This window comes from Brachycentrus maculatus, unplaced genomic scaffold (assembly GCF_059751285.1).
Source record: "Brachycentrus maculatus isolate JH-2025_06_01 unplaced genomic scaffold, ASM5975128v1 h1tg000586l, whole genome shotgun sequence".
Classification (NCBI taxonomy): Eukaryota; Metazoa; Arthropoda; class Insecta; order Trichoptera; family Brachycentridae; genus Brachycentrus; species Brachycentrus maculatus.
Genome location: NW_028281326.1, coordinates 948533 through 975806, shown reverse-complemented (window position 1 = coordinate 975806; position 27274 = coordinate 948533). Strand labels below are relative to the sequence as shown.

Here is a 27274-nt window from a genome sequence, read left to right as displayed (position 1 = left end):
TCAGCGTTTAATCGATTCCTGAATTTTTTAATTTGTAAAAATACTAACACGTTTATGAAATAGCAAACTAGAAAATTATTACCGTTATTACACTAAAATATTCATTTTTACCCCATTTGGGGTAATTTACCCCGGTTCCCCGACCGCTGCTCTATGCGCAGCTGACAAAGAGACCCCCAAGACTCTATAACCGCTGCGGGTGAATGGTGGATTTAGATAAACATAAAAAATAATAGTCCGCCTCCGTGGTGTAATGGTCAGCGTGTTTAGCTACCGTGCTGGAGGTCCCGGGTTCGATTCCCAGGGGGGGGTGAAAATAAATATTGGTGATTTAACACTGTAATATTCATTTAATATTACCCTGGACTGGTTCCTGAAGCGCAAGAGTGATCACCTTGCCTTTATGTAAGTAATGATCAAGATAACACTGCGTCATTCGATGCAGTGCCCTATGCACCATTGGGTGCGGATAAGGGTTATAAGTAAGTAAGTAAAAAAATAAAAAAAAATAAAAAAAATAACAGTCCGATTGTTGGTGTGAGACAAATGGTGCAGAAATAAGTCTAGAAAAATGGTGCAGAAGTTTCGAGAAACTGGTTCCGCTACAAGAGGCGATAATGCACTTTTTCTTGCGCAACGATTCATGAATGGTTTCTCAAGTTTAAACGTGTGTGGCTTCTTGTCACAAAAAACGGCATTTTTAACCGTCGAAAATGAGCTGCAACAGTTATAAATTATGTGTTGTTTCATATATTATTTAACGATTCGGCGTTTAGTGTAAGAGAGATATTTTATATTTAATTACGTTTAGTAGTAAAAATAAATTGGATATTTTTTATTTATTGACATTTATTGAAAAAATTACGTTGCAAAGATTTATTAAAGAAATATTTTATAACTCAACTAAATAAAAAATAATACAATCAATTTAAGCTATGAATCAAAAATCAAAGTTGAGATGTGGAAAAAAACTCCTGTAATGGGAGATAATCCAGATTTGTGAACAGTATTTGGACACACTCAAAATGTTGTGTATGAGTTGGCGTTATATTTCTATTTTATTCATAATTTCAATACTACATATTCTTTCATAAGATAGCGCTAATAATAATAAATCATATAATTTTTTATTATTTTATATTTATTATGTAACATTCATCATTTTACCCGTAATAGACATCCATACTCTCAAATTTCATAACTATCCTTTAATTGACACCTTCATCGATGGTTGAGTGAAGTAATTTTTTTTTATTTGGCAGCATGAAATGCATGTAAGATTCTTCCCAAATTATTTTATAAACTTAGAGATGCCTGTAAACATGATTTTCAATTTTCATTAATCGTATACTTTGACCAGTTATTATATTTTATTCATAATATTTTTAGTGCATCCAAGTCTTTGTTCACAAATCTGGGTTATTTTTTTATTTCAATAATTGATTCGACAGTTATTCTTTGTGACAATATCATTAAAAAAATTTTACCCTTTTTACAAGTAAAACTCAGAGTAAAAATAACAGTTTTTACCAAGGTAAATACTATTATTTTTTTAATCTATATTGACACATGTCACAATTCATCAAACAGTGTTTGAAAATCATGCTGAATGCATCGAAAGTTGTGTTACAATAGAAATAGTGAGATTTACGAAGTAAAATTTTACTTAAAAATATATTTTCATTTTGATATCTCAGCTGCATAATACGCAATACTTTACTATTTGTTTGATTTTGGTTGGATTATATCTCTGCATAAGCAGTTTAATAGCATAAAAAATATCCCAAAATTACATAAAATATTCATTTAAAATATATATTAGTTTAACTCTTATGTGTTCGTGTAATTGAGAATTTGTATAATGAGTACTTTCTTATTATACATGTAGAAAATAACTTATTTTGAGAATGATTATTATGTAAAGAGTCGTGTTTAAAAGCTTATATCACAGGAGTCTCATTTAAGTCAGGTCATTTCTCAAAATTGAATCTATAATTTGATTCGTGATCTGATTTTAAGTGCCTTTCAAATGCGTATTTTTTTTTTAAATATAGTGGCATGTTTGTTGTTTACCATAATTGACGATTTAGGTTCGATTTCTGACTGGAATAATTAAAAGAATAAAACAATTAATATTTTCACGTTATCCACCCATTTATAAACATTTCACTTAAGATAACACTGCATTTAAAGTTTAAAAATTTAAAAATTGCCATTTTTGTTTTGTTTGCAAATAAAAATAAGTCTTGACACTGATTTAAACATCCTCCCACCGGGTGACTGCCAAATAAAAAATAAAAAAATAAAAAGACAACCTTGTATCCATCAGAGTTATTACTGTATTATATATTTGTATCTAGGAACAAGAATGAAAAGATTTTTCGAAAATTGATTGTCTTAAAAACGGAACGTCACAAATCTGAACGTCAAAGGATATATAATATAAACTTTATAAAATATAGCTAAAACATCAATTGTAACCACTTCCTTTTTTGTATTTTTCTCCAACCGGTTTCGACAAGCACCTTGTCATCTTCAGGGATGGATATGTACTCCATTCCCAGATATATGAGATAAGTACCAAAAAAAATACAAGTTAAATACAATCTTTTTGAAATTACAGTATAATAAATCATAACTTTCACATAGTGAAATATATTAAATTTACACATAAAAATTAAGGTTACAGTAACTGTACTGATTTAAGGTTATTCTAACTTTTCTTTAATCGGTAATTTTAACATAACTTCTATCCGGATACGTTCACATTACACTCGGGCCTAGTATGACACAATTATATGGTTTCACAAAAACCTCGTGTAATACAAATCCGTGTTATACAATGTTTGAAGTTCATACAAAATTAGGTTTTGCGTTCCAAAATAAATGTAAATATGTATACGAAAATATAATTATGTACCTCATTTTTTGATAAAAGTAACATATTTACAACATTTTGAGTGTGTCCAAATACTTGTTCACAAAATCTGGATTATCTCCAATTACAGGAGTCATTTTCATATTATTTTCGACATCTCATCAAAGATGAAGAAGAATATGGAAGTCTGGGCAATTACGGGCATGTGTGTGATTATAATCCAGGATTCGGACCTCACATACTAATATAAAAGTTTCTGCTTAGTAAAAAGCTTCTTTACATCTCACCAATAGATGTCTCTAGTGAAGTTCTAGTGATTCAAGAACAAGGTTTCTAAATTGGTTCATATATAAAGAACTTCCAAGAATTTGAGTAGTTTGGTTGTCAATAATGGGTAGAATTGGTGAATGTTACACGTGTGTAAAGTGATCACTTATACCAGCCTATGACGGTCGTCAGCCCCGTAAATGCCCAGACTTCCATGTTCTTCTTCATCTTTGATGAGATGTCAAAAATAATATGAAAATAACATATTTGTTGAAAAAAAAACACTTTAATAAAACATATAATATAATTTCTCTTAACCGTTAAACATTTTCTCCGGAGACTACTTCTGGCCACAGCTTTTTCAAAAAGAGTTTATAAAATTCTTTGTTTTAACAACTTTTTTATTATTAGTACACTTTAACCTACCGGTTTTGGCAAGAACCTTGTCAAGGTTCTTGTCGAAACCGGTAGGTTAAAGTGTAATTATAATAAAAAAGTGGTTAAAACAAAGTTGTTTAATTTTATAAAGTTTATAAAATTTATTGTTTTATTTCTATTGCTGATGCAGAAACAATATCGACACAATTTCAAATATATATTTTTTTAATTCATTTATTTTTCACGAAACCGTGGTATAAAAAGCGTGTTTTAAAAAAAAATATGCCACAATTTATACATCTGTGTTATATAAAACCGTATTATACGAAGCCCAAATGTACTTCTATTCGGTAAATTTAACATAACTTATATTCTCTCATGTTACAGTTCAGATCGACACTCAGTTTTAAAATGCTGTTTTAACAGTGATATAGGTATCTACGGCGTATTGTTAATACATTATCTTTCGATTGAAATATTACCATTGGATTTAGGAAAATTTTAAAATGATTTAATAATAATAAACCCTTATCCGCACCCCAATGGTGCATAGGGCACTGCGTCATATAAACGCAGTGTTATCTTGATCATTTTACACATGAAAGAAAGGTGATCAGCCCTCCGGTTCAGGTACTAGTCCAGGGTAATGTTGAATAAATATTACAGTGAAAAAATCACTAATATTTATTTTACCCCCCCTGGGAATCGAACCCGGGACCTCCAGAACGGTAGCCGAGCGTGCTGACCATTACACTACGGAGGCGGACAAAATTATTTAACTGTGTGTATTTAATATAAATCTAGAATAATCCTTCAAGGTAACGCGGATAAATACAAATTACAATTCACCGTATTTCATAGAATCTGATTCATTAGCAAGAAGGATAAATTTGGTGATTCATTGGATAAAATTTAACTATTTTTTTTTTAACTTTAACTGTTTCATATAAATTTTATGAAATAAATAATTATTTCTCGGTAACATAAAACGATTTCATTGACTATGTTATTTTCTTAGTATTCAAATTCAACGTTACAACATTAAACTGTACATTTTTACTCAGTGACGGCTCTATTTCTTAACGATAAAAGTTTTACGGATATTTCCTTACTTACTCACTTGCTAATCGTCATGCCGCTTATCCGTTGGGGTGGCAGAGAGAATGGAATGAAACACCAATCTGTCTTTGCAACTAATCTTCGCCTCTTCCACATGCATGCATCACCTTATAAATACCCGCCGATTATTCCGACTCCTGACTTGACCACGTTCAAGTATTTGGAATACTTGATCATGCTTTTTGGTTTTCATCAGTTTTCCTCGGTCTTCATCTGCTTCCAATAACATTCGACAATTTTTTTTTACTTTTTAAAAAAAATATTTTTGACATTTCAATATAGACGAAGAAGAATATGGAAGTCTGGGTATTTACAGAACTTACGACTTGACATAGGCTGGTTTAGGTGATCACTTTAAACCCATGTAACATTCACCATTCTACCCATGATTGACAACTACACAACTCAAATTTTTGGAACATTATTCCCATATCCCTTTCATGTTTGAGTTCGCACCGAAAAAATAAGTATTATAGTAGAAAATCATTGGTAGAAAGGTGAATAACGCACGTATATACAGTGATTACTTAAACCAGTCTGTGAAAGGTCGTAAGCCCTGTAAATACCCAGACATCCGTGTTGGTTTTCATTTATGTTATGAGGACAAAAATGTTTTATTAATGTATTTGATTTTTTTTACATCCGTATTGAATATCATCTGGTGAACTACATTTGTATTTGAATTATTGATTTCAATAATTCAAAAATATTATATAAATTATAAAGAAATAGGTACTTAATATATTTACCTTCATATGAAGGCCTTGGTCAACATATTAGTTTATGCAGGGTCATGGTGTTGACAACAATAGTTCCTATGTCCACGACTTTCTCTTTTATTTTTTAGCAAAATTCTCAACCTGCTACAGTCGGTTTCAAAAGTATTCAACAATAATAATTTAACTAAAATTAAAACAATTAACATATCGCTCACTCCTTTCAACAACGTCATGTATCAAAAATCGTCAATTTTCAATTGTGCATGCTTTGGGAATGCCCATAAAATGTACTCTATCCCATATTTTTAAAAGCAGCATATTTTTAACTTAATATTTACCCGCTACAGGGCAGAAAGTGATATTGATTAAAAAATGCATTTTGAAGAAAATGTATTGTTTAATTATTATTTTTTAATTTACTAAATATTTTTCAAATGGAGAAAAAACCTTCAGGTTTTACCAAAAAAGATCTGTTGCACAGTAAAAAGTTCAACTATAAAAACGATCTCGAGAAAAATCAAGTTTTTTTGATATTATATGACGTTGTTGAAAGGAGTGAGTGATATGTATGTCTATACTCGTAGGTAAGGATTGATTTTTAACCAATATACAAAATCTCTGGCCGTATGATAATGCTCTGTATATTGCTCGTAAAATATCTAATGATTAAAGGTTTTACAGTCGAAAAAGCTTAAACTTAAAAGATTAAACTTCATGTTTTTTTTGTGATTGATAATATTGCGAAACGAAATTATGCTAAGCAAATTGTGTTCAGTAATGCATAACAAGAATTTGATAATTAGTGACGATCAATGAATGAATAAAACAAAATGTCATTTTTCATTTTGTTATTGTTTGATCTTCTCACTATATAATTATAAACTCATACCACCTCAATCACACAATACATTGCGCAAATCAACTCAATAATAATTACCTCCAAAATCATGTGCAAATTACTCCCAAGAAAATTTCGCCATAAAATTATAATTTTTGCATTTAATTAGAGTTTAAACAAATATAGACACAAGATCTTTATAAGGAATTAGAGCTTTTTTACATCATGAAACATTTACATTTAAACTGTAGATCAATTGTGTCGCCCACTTTCAAAATCCGCCAGATCCATGTGAGTCGATTTTACAAAAAATGCTAAATTCTTCGGGTAACATTTATGATTCAAAGATTTGTCTATCTTCAGATAAAATATTATGAAATAGAGAATTTTCCCATTTAAAAGAATTTTTTAGTTATTTAAAAAAAAACACGAGACACAAACCGATAATGACGTCACCTTTATGTTTCATCTATCCCCGCTCTGTGATTGGCCGATATGGGTGAGAAGGCAAGTCCTATGAATATAGCGGAATTTGAAATACAAAGCTATTTTTAAGTATTTTTTAACAGGGTTTTCAAGTAAATAAATATTTAAACAATAAAACAATTGAAATTCCGAAAGAGTATTTATTTTAAAATCTTATAAAATTGGATCTGGGGAATTTTGAAAGCAGGCGACACAATTATAAAATCAGTATATTTTTGTGAACAACCAATTACCTCTGTTAATTTTCATCCCAGATAATTACGTAGATTATATTATACATAGGTCTCTCAACTTGAGACAAAGCATCTATGGTTTTCATACGAAAGAAGATGGAAATCTGAGCATCCTAGTGATTACGACTTTGCATTTGGCTGTATTAAGTGATCACTTTATATACGTGTAACATTCACTACACCATTAAAAATTTGGAAGTAGTATTTATCCTTTGATTGACACCTTCTTTCCTATGCGAGTACTCGGAACCATCAATGGTTTAACTGAGCTAGTTTTTTTTATTTGACAGATACCTTCAAACTTCTACTACTACCATTACGCTGTTTCCCCGAAGGGATAGGCAGAGAGGATGGAACGCCACACTCTTCTGTCCTGACATACAATCCACGCTTTCTTCACATCCATTCATCTTTACATTCCTTTCTGTATACCTTAATATTACCATATTCTTGTTACATTTTTTTTATTTCCATGCGAGGATTTACTTTCTTCTTACCAAAGACTTACCCACAGATTTTCTGTTTTATAGGAATATACTAACGCAAAATTGGTAAAGATTAAGAACACCTTAGGTAACCATGGCAGATAGAAGATAATTGAATTTTCCTAACATTTTGTTGGACATTATATATAATAATTTTAATATAAAAAGGAACACAAATTACGTAATTATTAATAAAGGAAATTGATTTACTAAAGTATATTTACAGAGTTTACTCTATTATGTATTAAACCATTGAATAATTTTCTTAATCAGGGTTAGGCAGATTGCGTCTTGCGGGCCGCTTGTGGCCCGAACCATGTTTCCATAGGCCCTCGAAGCATTTTATGAAATGTATTCAAATAAAAAAATCGGTCAAAATACTGCATTTTCTCAGCTTCCATGCAGTTGTCTTCATCTAATGGGATATATCCTGTATAAATAAAGGTAGAACCATCAGTATACAGTACAGCAAAACTTCGATATAACGGACCTCTATTCAGCGAGCTTAGGATATAACAGACAAAAATCCGATCAAATGTAAAATAGTTACAAGCTTAAATTTTTATCTTGCAAAAATTTTTTTGCGGCCACAATAATCCTAAATTATGCCTCAAAACATCAAAAGCGCACACAAATCATTCCATTTTCAAAGCACGATTACCGAAAGCAAGCTCGTCAATATCAAACAGCAACGTTACTTCACGACGAGTGTATCTGAAGACAAAAAATAGAATTTTGTTTGGATTTTGTAAACTTAATTTATATCTTATTAATGTCTTCATTTTTGAATTTAAATTTATTTATTTTAAATATTATTTAAAAAGGATTTATGGCTTTATTGGACGCCCCCTTCCCCGAATTATTCCGTTATATCGAGGTTTTAATGTACCACCGGTGACGAAAAATTTAACACAAAAACATCTTAAAGCACTAGAAATTCAATTAAAAATCTTAAAAAACCTTAAAATAAAAATATTTTTAGTGCGGTCAACATTATGTCTAAAATGTGTCCCGGCAGACAAAAAATTTGCCCACTCCTGTTCGTAATCATTGTTTGACAAAAAATGGCTCAAAATGTAAATGAATTTCGTCTGAAATCATCGCGTATAAAAAAACACACGACAAAATGTCAAATTGACTTCATTGTTTCTAGACGTACCGTAACATTTTGATTTATGACTTAATATCATGTAGGCATGACAAATCTGTTTCGCAACACGTATCATTGTTTTATAAACACCTTAATTTTATTTATTTTTATTTTTTTAAACATTTTCATTTCATATACACATTTATTATACGTATTACGGCTCTTTAGGCATGGCCTGTGTTGAGCCGAATACTAACATGGTAATAAAAATTTTTTTTTTATTTTTTTTTTTTAATTTTTAATATTTTTTTTTTGATGATTAGATTATAAACATAACATACAGGAGATAAAAAAATAATTTATAGTTTAAGGTTTTTTAATGTGATAATTACACCTGGACTTTAATCAATTCACTTTCTACCTTGTCCCTTCCAATGTTAAGCAACCATCGACGGACCCTGTTCTTAAAGACCTGATCACTCCTGAAAATCTTAATGGTTTCGGGCAGCAAATTAAATATTTTTGGAGCAAGGAATACATAAATACATTGGATATGTTTTATTTGTGCCCTTTATTTATTCATTTTTTTGTAGAAGTATTTCGTCCGCCTCCGTAGTGTAATGGACAGCATGCTCGCCTACCGTTCTGGAGGTCGCGGGTTCGATTCCCAGGGGGGTTTAATAAATATAAGTGATTTTTTAACTCTAATATTTATTCAATATTACACTGGACTGGTACCTGAAGCGGAGGGCTGATCATCTTTCCTTCATGTGTAAACGATCAAGATAACACTGCGTTTATATGAAGCAGTGCCCTATGCACCATTGGGGTGCGGATAAGGGTTTTTATTATTATTATGTTTTATTTGTTCCCTTCATTTATTTATAAATAAATGGGAATTTAAAGAAAAAAGAAATATTTGTGTTTATATTATTTAAACAAATATTTCAATTTCAAACTACTTATGTGAGCCTAAGCGGATCGTTATTAGAAATAAATATCAAATTGTGGTAGAGTGGGTTCGAACCGAGAAACTCTGACTTAAGTGTCCGCGACACCAACCACGGGACCACAACCCGACAAAAGGTAACAGGTATTATAGATTTTATTTTTCGTAAAAATTATATATTTTTGACTCCTTAATCTGTATACGTATATTCTAACTCCTATCCGCACCCAATGGTGAAAAGGGCACTAAATCGTGTTGACGCAGTGTTATCTTGGTCGTTACTTACATGAAGGCAAGGTGACCACTCCTGCACTTCAGGGACTAGTCCAGGAAATATTAGAGTGTAAAATCACTAGACTGTATGGCAGGACAGAAGAGTAAGGCGTTCCATCCTTTCTGCCTATCCCTGCGGGGAAACAGTGTGATGGTAGTTGTAGTAGTAGTAGACTTTAGATAGAAATCAAGTCACGAAACTATTATGAATACCTACCTACACAATTTTTTTCTTATTTGGATTATTGTCAAATATTTGAATTTAGAAATGTTTGCCTTTTGGCGTTCAATTGTGTTTAGTACATTGTTTTCCAAAGAAAATCATACTACCTTCCAATTGGTATTGTCAAATTTCAGTGCACTCATGATACAGGTACATTCAATTGTCAGTCGAGTTGAAATTTCGCAATCGGCTCGAAGGCGGTGTTTCGCTTCGCTTGGAAATTATTGAATTTTAAAATTTAATTTCGTGTCATTGTTAAATTTAATTTCACATTATTATCATATGCAATATGATATTTGTTTTTAACCAGTGCAGTGCAGTGAAGTGTATCCTACATGATATAAATTGATACGTTTTTAGTATGTTATATACCGCTCACTCCTTTCAACAACGTCATCAAATATCAAAAATCGTCAATTTTCAGTTCTGCATGATTTTGGAATGCCCAGAAAATGTACTATATCCCAGCAAAAGCGGCATATTTTTAACTTTATATTTACCCGCTACAGGGCAGAAAGTATTGTTTTTGCATTTTGAAGAAAAGGTATCGTTTAATAATTTTTTTTAAATATACTGAATATTTTTCAAATGGAGAAAAAACATTCAGGTTTTACCTAAAAAGATCTGTTGCACAGGAAAAAGTTCAATAAGTGGCTTGATATTTATTTTTAATACATTGAATAATATTTTTAAACTTTAAAAACGATCTCCTGAAAAATCTTTTTTTTTATGATGAAATATATGACGTTCTTGAAAGGAGTGAGCGATATTATTGTAATTAACTAACTTTACTAAATTTGTAATAAACCAGCTTTTTTTCCACCTCCATGGTGTAATGGTAAGCGTGTTTAGCTACAGTGCTGGAGGTCCCGGGTTCGATTCCCAGGGGGGGTGAAAAAAAACATTAGTGATTTTATACTCGTTTATTTATCAAAAATTACCCTGGACTGGTCCCCGAAGCGCACGAGTGATCACCTTGCTTTCATGTGAGAAACGATCAAGACAGCACTGCGTCAATACAACGCAGTGCCCTATGCACCACTGGGTTCTGATAAGGGTTAGAAGAAGAATACTGTGGAGAACGGTTACTATGGAGAACGGGTGAGTGATTTTCCTTACTCTTTTTATTTTATTAAATGCCATAGCATTTTGACATTCCAACATAGACGAAGAAGAATAAATAAGTCTAGGTATTTACAGGGCTTTCGATCTGTCATGGGGATACGCCTGAATAAACTATAATTTTTTTATGATGCTTCAATTTGACTAGTTATTTTTGTTTGTGTGTCCAAATTTTTGTTGACAAAATGTTACACGTGTATAAAGTGCTCACTCGAAATAGTCTATGTTCATGAGACCTGTAAATACCCATTCATTCATAAACTTCTTCATCTATGTTAAGATGACAAAATGTGAAAATGAATCCCTAGTATTATTAATTCAGAGAAATCACTTATTTTGATTATATTATCACATTGTTTGCGGGCGGTTTTTTCATCAACCCTGACCCTGATTAGTATATTAATTAGGGTCGTATACTAATCGCAAGTAACCGCAAACACACTTACGATCTCAATGTTTTTAGGCGTCTCTCCCGCTCTACCATATGTGAGTAAGCAAATAGAGCTCATATAAGCGTCTTTCGCTCTTAGTATGTTAAACAGGCTTTTAAGCGTTTCCCGCATACAAAATATTTAGACCTTTGTATGTTACGTTTGATAACAATAATTAGTCGATAACATTAAGCGTATTTCAAAAAGTAATTATTAGGTACAAATAATATATTAACAATACAAAAAAGTGCCCAGAAATAGTGTTCTTTCAGATCTTCGAATTTCTAGAATTTTCTTTGCGTAATATAAGCCTCACCTTGCATAACATATGCATGTAATGTCATATCATAATTACTAGATAATTACCGCTTGTAGGCGAGTCATTTGTCGACATTTCCAATAAATATGTGTAACACACTGGATAATGTCACGCCATACGGAAATTTCTAGATTTTACGATAAGAAATATTAAATTATTTAAGCATAAATATAATGTATCCAGTCGTTTACGTGTAACGAGAATTATAAAATATAGAGTTATTTGAAATTCATTAAACTCCTTTAGGATATTGTAGCAGAGGAAATTAAGTATGTACGTATTTAAATACATTACTACTACATAAAATGCATGGGCTTCGAGTCATTTTACATTTTGTTTTATTTTTCGTCCTTAAAACGATTGACATGTTATACTAAGCTTATTAATGAAAAAATTAATCGAAAAGAGTTTAAATATTTTTTTCAAATTTTTGTATTTTATTTTTATCTCGTATTTATTTGATAATTTAAGTCAAATACCCTATTTAATTTTTGGTGCAAAAAGATTAATAAAAAATCATAAACTGGTAGTTTCTTTTTTTTCGTTCAAAGCATGGCATATTGATTGGGTTTTTATAACAATATCACGTCTTTTCGTCTAGCCCGGTTATTTTATCTACTTTTTGACATTCAAAATTATGAAATTGAATGCTTTTGTTTTAAACCTGCGCATTGAAATAGTCAAAATAATAAAATTAAAATTTCAAAACTCTGCACGTGTAAAATGCTTCCCGAATTTAGTGAAATCCTATTATAATTCAAAGGGTTTTACCACGTCATAAATACATACACTTACACAATTAGGTTCTAATAATATTATATATTATAATGTAAATGAACAATTTGTCAACCTTTAAAGGCTGTTGCTAACCCAGAATGAAATTAGATTGTAATTAACATATAAAAGAAAAGTTAATTGTATTTTAACCGACATTTAAAATAAAATTGGTCCACTTTAGTTTGCTAAAGGTGTCATGTATCATATGTAATTTTCCTATGGCAATTTCGACTTCAATGAATGAATTGCAGTCGGGTCAAGGTGGAATTTAATAAGTTTCTTAACATCGAAGCACTGGAGGCTAATTATAATAAAAGCCTGTTATTAAACAAATAATATGTGTCATTACGGTGACCAGTTTCGGACAGTGTAATAAGATATTAATTGAATATAAAAAATAGATAACTAGCCGTTTATATACTGTATATGGTACTATGCCAGCGGTCGGCAAACTTAATAGTGTTCTCAACGAAATATCCATAGTATAGCGATGGAAGTTTATTTTAAGAGCTAAACTTAAAACTAAACTAGTCTCGCCGCTTCTCTGAAGGGGTAGGCAGATAATATGCAACACTCTGTCTTTCCAAACATTATTCACCTCTTTTCCATTCATGCATCTCCTCATACATACCCCCCGATTATTCCGACTGTAGATCTGACCATCATGTCAAGTTTTCTTCGGTTTGTCTCTGCTTCTATTTCCAACTACATTCGCCTTATAAATTTGATTTACCGTTCTTTCCCCGCTCCATCGTTCCACATGTCCAGACCTATTGAACATTTTTTTTTTAAAGTTTTTTTTATTAATTTCGTCAATAACGCTTATGTACCGGATTTGTATTTATTTGGAGAGTTCGAGTAAGGATGGTTTTTGTGCAGCTGTTTTGAATTTTAGATACAATTCCAGATTTTAATCGAATAATACATAATGTAAAATAATAAATTTGGATAATTTCTATACCATCATTTTCGTCAAATACTACCTCAAGGGCGGTTCACTGTGATTGAATTGGAGAAAATAAGAAAGTTGATTTATTTTTGCAAATAAATTCGTTTTTAGTTTTTTCTAAATATTATCTCATAAACTCGTATATGTACCTAATATGCAATTTCCGAATCTACTCTTGGTAAGATTTAAGCTCAAAAAAAAATTATCGCATGAATGTGTAAAATCGGAAATGGTTAATACTTCTTCTTCTTCTTCTTCTTCTTCTTCTTCTTCTTCTTCTTCTTCTTATTATTATTATAGGCCTTGCGGCCTGTTTTTAAGGGGGATTAGCCTCATGCGACGTCGATTCCCTGCTATCGGCCAATCTCTTTGGTGGTCTGCCCGGGAGTCGCCTACCATGGGGTTGGCCGTACAGTGCGATGTGGGGGAGTCTGGATGGTTCCATTCTCCTCACATGCTATTAATAACTACTTATATTACTACTAACATTTAGTACTAACATTTGCTATTCTAATGAATTTCTTGAATCAATACTCTTGATCATATGATTCAAGAAAACTATTCCAAGTGTTAAAAATCAGTATGTATTTACTCTCCAAGTTTTTCACAGTAGTCCACTTTTTTTTCTTTTCCACCTTCATTTCCATATAAGCTCAGTACATCAGTCGTATGCATTTGTGGCTGAACCGCACTGGCGGGGCCCAAGAGCCACTTGTAGCTCGCGAGCTGCAGTTTGCCAACAACTGTACAACGACTTTAAGGATAATTGATACACATGGTTGATAAAGAGATTACATTAATACAAATTGCACTTATTGAATTTGCATTAAAGTGATCATTCTGAGATTTATTCGTTTGCAATGTGTTGCATGATATTAATTTAAAATGTAAAAAATAACAAATGTAAATAAATTTATCCAAATATAACGTATATATTTTATTCAAGATAGTACAAGGTATACATACGTAGCATAAGATATATTCAAAGCTGTCCCACCGCATGCCCAGATTTGATACAGAAGCATCTAGGCTTCCTGGCAGATCTGCTCTTGCAAAGCAATTTTTTTAAACTAAGTTTCGAAATTTATTGAAAATGTGAAACAATATAAAATTGTATACCGATTTTACTGTGAATTTACATTTAAAAGTTTTCAATATACCTGTCACTGCCAATCTAAATAAATACAAGTTTGTAAATCCGTCACCGAATTTTCTAGAAGTACGTAGCATAGGATGTGGTAAATTCATTCATGTCACCTTATCCGCTCCCTATGTGGAGCATATGGAGTCCACAAATTTGCTCCAGACTTTTTTGTCGGCCGCCAGCTCCCTTGCATCCTCCCTAGTTAGGTTCGCGTCCCGAAGTTCAGACGAGAATGGCCGACGAAGATATGGTAAAAAAGATTAAAATATAGGGCGCCCATACTAAACTATATTTCGTAATAAAAACGCTTTAAAGATTAACTAAATAATATAGATAATAATAACTGTACCCAGTCACGTATTTCAGAGGCTGAGTCTGATAAAAATAAAGAAAATAAAAAATACTAATTTCTAATATAGCTCACTCCTTTCAAAAACGTCATAAATCAAAAATCGTCAATTTTCAGTTGCACATGTTTTCGAAATGCCCAGAAAATGTACTATATCCCAGCAAAAGAGGCATCTTTTTAACTTAATATTTACCTGCTACAGGGCAGAAAGTGTTTTTTTTTGCATTTTGAAGAAAATGTATTGTTTTATTATTTATTTTAAAATAAACTAAATATTTTTCCAATGGAGGAAAAACCTTCAGGTTTTACTTAAAAAGATCTGTTGCACAGTAAAAAATTCATATCTATTTTTACATCTATTTTTAATACATTGTTTATTGATACATTGGCTTGATATCTATTTTTAATACATTGTTTAATATTTTTAAACTTTTAAAACGTTCTCCTGAAAAATCAAGTTTTTTTTATTCATGACATTCTTGAAACGAGTGAGCGATATGTTTAATTTCACAATGCTTGTTAGTAGGTAATATTTAAAATACTTGAAAGTTATTAGTTCAGGAGTCGGAATAATCGGCCGGTATATAATTTATGAGAAGATGCATTAATGTGAAAGAGGTGAAGAATGTTTGCAAAGGCAGTGGTGTTGCGTTCTATTCTCTCTGCCTACTGCTGCGTGGAAACAGCTTGATACTTAGTTACTTAGAATAGAACTTGATATGTGGTCTAGATTCGACATGAAATTTAGTATGAAGAAACAGGTTTCGTATATTCATAAGTGCGAAGTTTATGTTTCTGGTTTTATTCATTGCACGTATATACACACATTCATAGGTCAATGAGCTTTCTTATGCAAATATTATGCAACTAGTCTGGAACCGATTCAATAAGAATTCAGGTGCAATTAGCGTTATTGATTGATAAGATTAAAATTAAAGATTAATGGCATTAAGAAACGTATTATTATAGTTTGTTCGTATTCCGGATTAATCCTTTATTTTCTGACATGAATTGATTTATTGATTAATTTATTTTATTCATAATATATTTTCATTTGCTTCTCATAATTTTATGGTAAATGCATTAATTTACAAAGGTTTAAAATTAAAACATAAAAAAACGCACATGGACGTTGTCAGTATAAACATAAAATAAATAATACGTTTACATAGTTTGAAATCTAATTGAAAGTTTTTGGAAAATAAAGTAAAGTGAAATAACAAGTCAATAGAAGAAACAAAGGAATATTAAAGAATCGATTTAAAATAAGAAACTATATAATAATAAATAAATGTGTAATTTTGCATATCAATACATAGTAAAAATATTTTTTTTAAATTCTTTAATGTTTGTAAATATTGGATTAGATACCTAAATATAAAAAATATTAACGTTTTAGAATTCCTCGTAGGTTAAGTCTCGTATGTATATATATATATATATATATATATATATATATTATATATATATATATATATATATATATATATATATATATATATATATATATATATATATATATATATATATATATATATATATATGTATATATGTATATATGTATATATATATATATATATATATATATATATATATATATATATATATATATATATATATATATATATATATATATAATATATATATATATATATATATATATATATTTATATATAAATATATATATATATACATATATATATATATATATATATATATATATATATATATATATATATATATATATATATATATATATATATATATATATATATATATATATATATATATATATATATATATATATATATATATATATATATATATATATATATATATATATATATATATATAAATATATATATATATATATATATATATATATATATATATATATATATTTATATATATATATATATATATATATATATATATATAAATATATATATATATATATATATATATATATATATATATATATATATATATATATATATATATATATATATATAATATATATATATATATATATATATATATATATATATATATATATATATATATTTATATATATATATATATATATATATATAAATATATATATATATATATATATATATATATATATATATATATATATATATATATATATATATATATATATATATATATATATAGACATACATGTTATATCAACACACCTTTCTTATTTATTTTTTTTTGACGCTTATTTTCAGTAATGCAACGGGTTTGCACTTTTTTGGAATGTTCAGGTCAGTATGGTTTTCATACAGTTATTTTAAATACAAATTTATATATAAATATATATATATATATATATATATATATATATATATATATATATATATATATATATATATATATATATATATATATATATATATATATATATATATATATATATATATATATATATATATATATATATATATATATATATATAGACATACATGTTATATCAACACACCTTTCTTATTTATTTTTTTTTGACGCTTATTTTCAGTAATGCAACGGGTTTGCACTTTTTTGGAATGTTCAGGTCAGTATGGTTTTCATACAGTTATTTTAAATACAAATGATAAATGTTTCTTACACAAGGCGTAATACTTCATCTATAGCGTCTGACGGGTACATCTACAACTTACATCTATGCATCTTACTACCTTATAGCTTTCTATTTTTTTCTCTCTACCTCTAGTCTCTCTTTTTCTAACTTTTACTCTCTTATGTTAAGAAATAAACCTTACAAATGTGACGTGTCATTGAAAGTTCACTCTCAATTTTTGTCCAATTATCGCCGCCTTAGAAGTTTTCATTAAAAAAACTATTGCTTAAACAAGTTCCTTCAAGTACAAAAAAATGGAATCATGGCACTCCTTATACATCATAATATCAACTTTTTAATGTAAAAGGAAACGTCATATTAAATATGTATGTAGGTTTGTTAAATGCAATCATCCGTCTAGTCTACTTAGTAAAGTACTCATATATAGGTAAGGTCGCCAACTTATTCACCTAAAAATAATACTGAATATGTAATTGATATAAAATAAGTTTAATTGAATTTTATACGAGTACTATATGTAATGAATTTGTAATTATATCTTTATCGTGACCTTTTGTCGTTTATATATAATTGGCTAACTTCATGCTTCAATTCCATGCAGTAGGGTTGGCACCAGGACTCCATTGTGTACTGCCAAATCAGCTTCTATATCTTTAACAATCTTTTCCAAATCAGCTTCTATGTCCGCCTCCGTAGTGGTCAGCAAGCTCGGCTACCGTTCTGGAGGTCCCGGGTTCGATTCCCAGAGGGGGGTCTAATGAATATAAGTGATATTTTCACTCTAATATTTATTCAATATTACCCTGGACTGGTACCTGAAGCGGAGGGCTGATCACCTTTCCTTCGTGTATTAACGATCAAGACAACACTGCGTTTTATATGATGCCCTTTGCATCATTGGGGTGCGGATAAGGGTTTTAACGATATATATATATATATATTTATATATATATATATATATATATATATATATATATATATATATATATATATATATATATATATATATATATATATATATATATATATATATATATATATATATATATATATATATATATATATATATATATATATATATATATATATATATATATATATATATTTCGTTAAAACCCTTATCCGCACCTGCACATCCTTCGTGTATTAACGATCAAGACAACACTGCGTTTTATATGATGCCCTTTGCATCATTGGGGTGCGGATAAGGGTTTTAACGAAATATATATATATATATATATATATATATATATATATATATATATATATATATATATATATATATATATATATATATATATATATATATATATATATATATATATATATATATATATATATATATATATATATATATATATATATATATATATATATATATATATATATATATATATATATATATATACATACATATATATATATATATATATATATATATATATATATATATATATATATATATATATATATATATATATATATATATATATATATATATATATATATATATATATATATATATATATATATGTATATATATATATACATACATATATATATATATATATATATATATATATAATATATATATATATATATATATATATATATATATATATATATATATATATATATATATATATATATATATATATATATATATAAATATATATATATATATATATATATATATATATATATATATATATATATATATATTTATATATATATATATATATATATATATATATATATATATATATATATATATATATACATATGTGTGTGTGTGTGTGTGTGTGTGTGTGTGTGTGTATATATATTTTTTTTTCTGTATGTGACTGAGGATTTAAGGACAATCAATATATCGTAACAATAACATCATTTGGAAGGCATATATTCGTCATCCAAATCCGACATACGATATAATGTCAATCATAATTTGCGTGCAAAGTTTCATGTAAATATCTGATTATGCTTGTAGCAACGCTTATGATTTATATCGGTGTTGCCATCTAGAGAAAAATGTTGTAATATTAACATAGTAACAGGCAGGTACCTACCTACCTGCAAATGCGCAATAAATGACATAATATCGATACCAATCGATAATTTTTTGGTTCATACTGTAACCTGTTTGGCGGCAAATGTATGAGAAGTGTCTACAACATTCGTGCGCGGGTCATTGATTTTTTTCTTTGAAATTAGCATATGACATACATTACTTTAAACACCCGATACACTCCTACATTTGTACCCAATTTAGAAACCTAATAATAGAATAACCTCATTAATGTATTTTTACTCGATTTTCTTCGCAATGTGCATTAAATTGTATGTAAGCGTGTATGTGTGTGAGAGAATATAAATGCATACATAAAATATAAAAGGAGAGTTGGGTGAAAACCCAAATTGAGTAGCGAGTGTTTTGTTGCATAGTATTTTCACTCATTAATTACATGAAATTTTAGTAACTTTAAACAAAAAGAGTAAATCCACTCACAAGTAGGCATAGGCTATGAAACTTATAAAGTTGAAGCCTGAGTAGGGACATGATAAACGGTGTTGCATAAGCCGTAGCTAGATTTCACTAGCTAGAGTCACATGGAAGTTAGGTAATTTAAAAAAAAACCCAAATTGAAATAATAAACAAAAGGATTTATAAGTATCGGGTTAAAATAACAAGCAGTATTAAATATCAAATAAATATTGTAGCTTTAAAATAATAAATTCATGCTTAAAACTATCATAAAAATTAACTTTTTTAAATATGTTAAAATCTTTGTATGTATTGGATTTTATTCACACACTTCCTTAGTATTTTTCTAAAAGAATTATTCGGAGGTTAAATCGACGTGCTGTACGGAAAGTGCTCTAACTACATTTTTGTCACTTTTGAGATATTTAGTGTACGTTATCAACTGACCGTTATCTACAAATATAAACAAACAAAAAAATATATAAAATTAATTACGCCTATCCTTCAGGCGTATAAGGCGCTATCTGCATCGAATTTTCGAAATGAACTGAACTCCTAAAACGCTTACTACTTAATTTTGACAAAGCATATAGTTTTAAAAGAATAGAAAACATTACTTAATCGTGTTTTTAATGTATAATACTAATTTAAATTTCAGATAAAACCGGTAATTAATACAAAAAATACGTTGAAAAAATCTTCTAAGCTCTCTCGTGTAAATAGCAGATTTGCAGATAGAGTACTTTACGTAGGGGCCGTCGAAATGTATAGGTATATGTATATTTTTGATGATTGAAATAAAATTTATAAAACAAAACTGCAATCGAAAATATTAAAATACGGACAGCATTTGTCAAGAGGCACGCTGTCTCCTTTGAACAATATATAGTATTGTGTGTTTTTTCTGTTAGGTTTGATAGATGTTACTGCCATTTCAGTAACGTAATATTAACGATAATACTTGTCACACACACACGGGCGTACTTTTGTTCTTACCTATTTACTCCTCTAGTCTATTTTACATTAATTTATTAATCGACCCCCATACCAAAGCCATGAAATTTATTGAGGGAAATAATCAATTGCCCTACATATTATACTCTTACGCAACTGACGCAATGTGCATATTTTTGTTCTTATTTTAATTCGTGTTTCCCAATCTTTTTTGAATTGTAAACCTTTTCATATCAATGTTTTTGTATAGTAACAAATTTGACGTTTTTTCAAATTATCCTTTGATGTTTTATAGTATAATATTTTAATTAAATTAATCAATAAAATTTTAAACATGGTGTACTATGTAATTTCGACATTATTCTATTGCAATTTTGTATAGGCAAAGTAAACAGCCAGGCCTCCTGTTAAAAACCCATACAAACATTTATTGATTTAAAAAATTAAAAAATTAAACAATTGAGTAGAACTTAACGTTATTACTATCTCTAAATCAGCGTCAAAATTCAAAAAATAAAAAAATAAAAACATTATTATCCATTTTTTAATTGCATATAACATATTCCCGAATTCCTTATTGTTCGTATAAGAACAAATTTTGATGGCCTTTTGTCAAAATAAATTTTAGATTAAGTACAACATTTTGAATTGTACAAATCTTTGTCTACAAATCTGGGCTTGTCCACTGCATTTTTTCTTTAATTGACACATTTTTTTCACATGCTTTTTATCGATACTATGTATCATGGGTAGAATGGTAAATATCACACGTGTATAAAGTGATCACACAATCACCAGGTCGCAAACCCTGTCAATACCCTAACTTCCATATTCTTCTTCATTTATGTTGAGATATTCATAAAAAAATCTAAATAATTGAGTAATTCGTTATAACCCTCGTGATTCGTTATAATGCTCGTGCTCGTGTTCTATTATTCGTTTTTTTGTACTAATGTTGATGTTATGACGTGCATTTGTTTATTTCATAAGTTTTCTAACGCCCGCCCCCCTTTAAGTAAATTAAGTATTACGCACCTCACAATTTGAGTATCACTGTTTGAAGTATAATAAAAGAAACCTAGTATTTAAGCAAAGAAATGGTAGGCGCGGTCGAAAAATTCGTGACATCGGCCGCATACATTCGTGAATTATTACCCGAACCCGTTTGCACACATTGCATTTTTCTCGAGCGGTATTTGGTACGTATGTACGGACAAAGCGGTCCGCATTACGCAACACAGATTCACGAACACCGGACCAGCCCTCGAAGTGAAAGTTGAACGAAATGTGCTCAAGAACATGTGCACCACAGGTCGAATCACAGAACGCCTCTGAAACGGGTGCTAATAATAAAATAGTTATCAAAAAACCAAACTAAAAACACCATTTGTTGAGCCAGTAATTGTCAAACTTATTAGCCAATGAGACCAGAAACAAAAACTTATTTGAAATCCCTAAAATGCACACCCTCCGCCTCCGTAGTGTAATAATAATAATAATAATAATAATAAATTTGGATAACTTATATAGCGCCATTTTCGTAAAAAAATACCTCACTATGGTCAGCAAGCTTGGGTACCGTTCTGGAGGTCCCGGGTTCGATTCCCAAGGGGGGTAAAATAAATAAAAGTGATTTTTTCACTGTAATATTTATTCAAAATTACCATGGACTGGTACCTGAAGCGGAGGGCTGATCACCTTTCCTTCATGTGTAAACGATCAATATAACACTGCGTTTATATGACGCAGTGCCCTATGCACCATTGGGGTGCGGATAAGGGTTTAAAAAAAAATGCACACCAAGTCCTACCTAAATTCATTTTTAAATCGAGCCTGCGATATGTGCAATGAAATGCGTAATGAAAAAGACATCAATAATGTTTCTTTTAATACGTTAAAAGAAACATTGTTGATGTCTATTTGACCAGTTGATAAAGAAATTTTCTATGTTATACTTTTATGACAGTTTATTTTTTTATTTATTTTTTGACTACTTAGGTGGAAACCTATAATGGGAATTGTTATTTTTTGTATTTATCGTATTATGTTATTTTTGTCGAAATATTCTGTTGGTTTTCCAATAATAAAAAGTAATAAAAATAAAAATAAATTATTTGGTTACCAAACTTCTATAATATAACAGTATTTTCTGAATTGTGGTTTTGTAATTCCGGCTATGTTACAATGACGGAGAAATAACCTTGCCTGTGGTCAGGCCTCGGGGTTTGATACAGAAAAAAATAAAATTGCTCTTTAATTGGTTAACTTAAATATTTGGCTTTGTTAAAATAATACACGAGAATTTCTCTTATGTAAGCGGACATCTTGTTACATACGGAAGTCGTTTTGAGATTATAATAATAGTATTTATTTTGACACCTATGCACGGTCTTAGTTTATCTCGCGTTGGAATTGATCACATTTTTGTCTGAGAAATAAAATCTTTCATTAAAAATATGCTTTAGCTGCATTTTTGTATCTCAAATATATTTTAATATGGGTACCAATGGACATATCGCTCACTCCTTTCAACAACGTCATATATCAAAAATCATAAATTTTCAGTTATACATGTTTTCGGAATGCCCAGAAAATGCACTATATCCCAGCAAAAACGGCATATTTTTAACTTAATATTTACCCGATACAGGGCAGAAAGTGTTGTTTTTGCATTTTGAAGAAAAGGTATTGTTTAATTATTTTTTTAAATAAACAAAATATTTTTCAAATGGAGAAAAAACCTTCAGGTTTTACCTAAAAAGATTAATAAGTGGCTTGATATTTATTTTTCATACATTTCATTATATTCTTAATCTTTAAAAAACTTCTTCTGAAAAATCATGTTTTTTTTATATATGACGTTGTTGAGTGAGCGATATGCCTTCGCCACAACAAAAATGGAGTACTCATGACTCATAGTAGTATTGAAAATCTTGTCCAAAAATTTCAGCACACATCGCGCGCACAAACTTTGACAGCGCGCCGCGCAGGCTTGCCAACTTGACGACAAACGCACTTGCTAGTTTTAAGAACAAAATGTGTGGGAAAGTTTTCACACTGATGGTATTTTCGTCTTCTTCTTTTTATGTATTTTCATCTTCTTCTTCCCAACGTATCTTTGTCTTTGTAGATTGTTGGGGTCAGCTCTCCTCGTCCTTCTGTCATATACAACGTCACTTAGGTCATGCCTTCGAATCATGTTATCTTTCTGTAGCATCCATGAGTTTTATGGTCTTCCTTTAGATGTCTTTCGAGGAAGATCTATAGCGATCGCCAGGTTTACAATATATTCATGTTCTCTACGTCCTATGTGCCCATACCATCTAAATTAGCTTTACTCTACCTTACTATTGATGTCAGTTAGACCCGGGTTCCCACGAATGCGTGAACTCTTTATTTTGTCTCCAAGGTATGTATTCATTCATATGTAGTACTAATATAAATATAATTTTGAAAATCCTAACCTTTTTTAATGAAATACAAAATAACGTCTCATTTGATGTGTGAATTGTTCAACTTTTTGTTTATTTTAATTTATTTATTTATTTCAAAACATATTACATACATAAATCATATATACATATAATATTCCCGATGAGTAATTTCTATTTCTCATTTTGGGACATGGGATTAGGGTTAACAAGACTGGAACACAAATAATAAAAAACAAAAAATAATTTTTTAGAAATAACCAAAACTAATACTAATACATGGCAAAATATAAAAACAATAAACAGGTATAATAAATAGGCACAAGAAGCATATTTAAAAGAAATAAATGAGAAAACATAGGGTAAGAAGCATATTTAAAATAATCAAATGAGAATGTATGAAAAATGAGAAAATATTACAAATGAGAAAATATAAAAAACATAAGGTAAAAACAAAATAAGAAAATATGACTGATCACTTCATATATATTTTTCTATAAAGTACCTTCTCAGATCATTAACTTTCGTTTGTAAAACGTCCAATTTGGAGTAAAAAACTTGTATCAACGTCAAATAATTATGGTATATCGTGTAGGTGTAATACATGGATATTTAGTGGTTAAACCTGCAACATTAATTCATATTTTGCAATTAAACACGTTGAGAAACAGCAACTGCGCATGTGTTAGATTGTTCTTGATTCTGACATATCAAGTGCCGTCAATGATTAAATGTCCGCTCAGATTTACTAGATATCAACATGTTACTTCAGTTCAACTGATAAATGAACGTCTACTCCAAATATATCGATCATATTGCGAATTATCCACCTTCGTTAGTCCATAAAATATTATTACCGATTGACTTTAATTTAAATTAATTGATATCTATGGAGTCCGATCTATTTAAGATAGGTATTTTTTTTGCTAAAGCAGTAAAAAAATTAAATTACATTTTTGTACGATCAACTCACGACTATTTGAGGATTAAAAAAATTCATCATAAAGCTCAAGAATTTAATTCGAAGCACGATTTTATAATTGATGTTGCAATTTTTTGCGACACTGTTTGATAATATTCTCACAAGGGGAAATAGCTGTCACATAATAATGATGATGATAATAATAAACTAAAGAAATCATTTAAGTAAACGCCAATTCTTTAATAGTATTCGTACTTTTTTTACTAACAGAAAAGATTTAATGCTTTTGATTGTAAAAAAATTATATTAGTCTGGCTATTATTTCAGTTTTTTTTTCTTAAAATGATAGTGAATGTGTTGACTAAATAATAAATTAATAATTTTGATCCCTAAAAACTAACAATTGAAAAGATACAATGGATTCAATATCTTATATCAATCAGGATTTGTCAAATAATACGTTCATTCGTCTTATTCGTATTAATAATCTATATTTAGGTGTTCCCAATTTTTCGTTTACATGGTGAATTTTAAAATAAAGGTCGTAACCCCTGTAAATACTTAGATATTTACAGGGATAACGACGTTTAAATATCATTCACACTCCTATCTACGTTGAGATATCAATAAAAATCTCGATACAAATAAAACCGATTGCCAAATAGTCATCCAGATAAATATAACGTTCGTGAGGTTTTGAGCGCAGTTTCCACATCGATGTTTTGTCATAAACTCGAATAAAACGAATGGTAAGCATGAACTCAGAAGCTTTGTGACCTCATGTATTTTCAATTTACACGAACATAATATATTCTGTACGTAACAGGGCTCAGAGCAGATCACTGCTAACCGGAACAGCGCCACAGTTCGTGAAATACGTCTTTTAAACATTGACCAGGGACCAAAATCTGAGGGATTTTTACAGTAATATTTTTGTCAGCTTCGGTTTAAAAATTTCAGTCCGAATCGTTCATTTTTTCAGTTTATATCCTGTACAAACAATCAAATCAAATATAATTGAAATTCATCTTGATTTTTTTCGGTTCTATTATGGTACCTAAAATGTGCATACTAGGCAAGTCTGGGCATTTATATGGCTTACGACCTGTCACAGTCTGGTTAAGTGATCATTTTATAGACGTATAACATTCATCATTCTACCCACGATTACAACCACATAACTCAATTTTTGGTAGTCATATATACAAGTAAATTTGAGTAGTGTAGTTGTCAATCATGGTAAGAATGGTGAATATTACGTTTGAATTTTTGGGGTTCCACTTTACGTATATATATAATGATTAAGGAAACATTTGTTTTTATACAACTTAAGTTTTATTAAGGACTACTAGTTTCGACCTGACGATGGAAGTTTAGCTTGCGAAACTAGTAGTCTTTAATAAAACTCAAGTGGTATAAAGACAAGCGTTTCCTTAATCATTGTAACATGTCTTACCACAAACTTAATGCCGAAACAATAAATATAATATATATATAATATATATATATATATATATATATATATATATATATATATATATATATATATATATATATATATATATATATATATATATATATATATATATATATATATATATATATATATATATATATATATATATAAAACTAACTAACTAACCATCACGCCGCTTCCCCGCAGGGGTAGGCAGAGAGAATAGAGCGCCACACCACTCTGTCCTTGCAAACATTCTTCGCCTCTTCCACGTTCATGCATCTCCTCATACATACCCGCCGATTGTTACGACTCCTAACCTGACCACTTTCAAGTATTTGGCATACCTGATCGTGCCATGTTTTTCTCGGTCTTCCTCTGCTTCTTTTCCCGCTAACATTCGCCTCATAAAT

At 29.4% G+C, this 27274-nt stretch overlaps 1 long non-coding RNA gene across 7 annotated transcripts in view; it reads left to right on the top strand.

Moving 5' to 3' along the window:
* The first annotated feature begins 10030 nt into the window (after positions 1-10030).
* The window catches only part of LOC148301289 (uncharacterized), a 155670-nt gene continuing 138426 nt past the window's right edge, over positions 10031-27274 (top strand). For 6 of the 7 annotated variants that reach the window (XR_015838815.1, XR_015838813.1, XR_015838811.1 and 3 more), the window contains exons 1-2: positions 10041-10297; positions 10750-11039. This is a non-coding gene — a long non-coding RNA (uncharacterized LOC148301289). Of the gene's footprint in view, positions 10298-10749; positions 11040-27274 lie in introns of all 7 variants that reach the window. The other variant, XR_015838814.1, reaches the window with a different exon arrangement.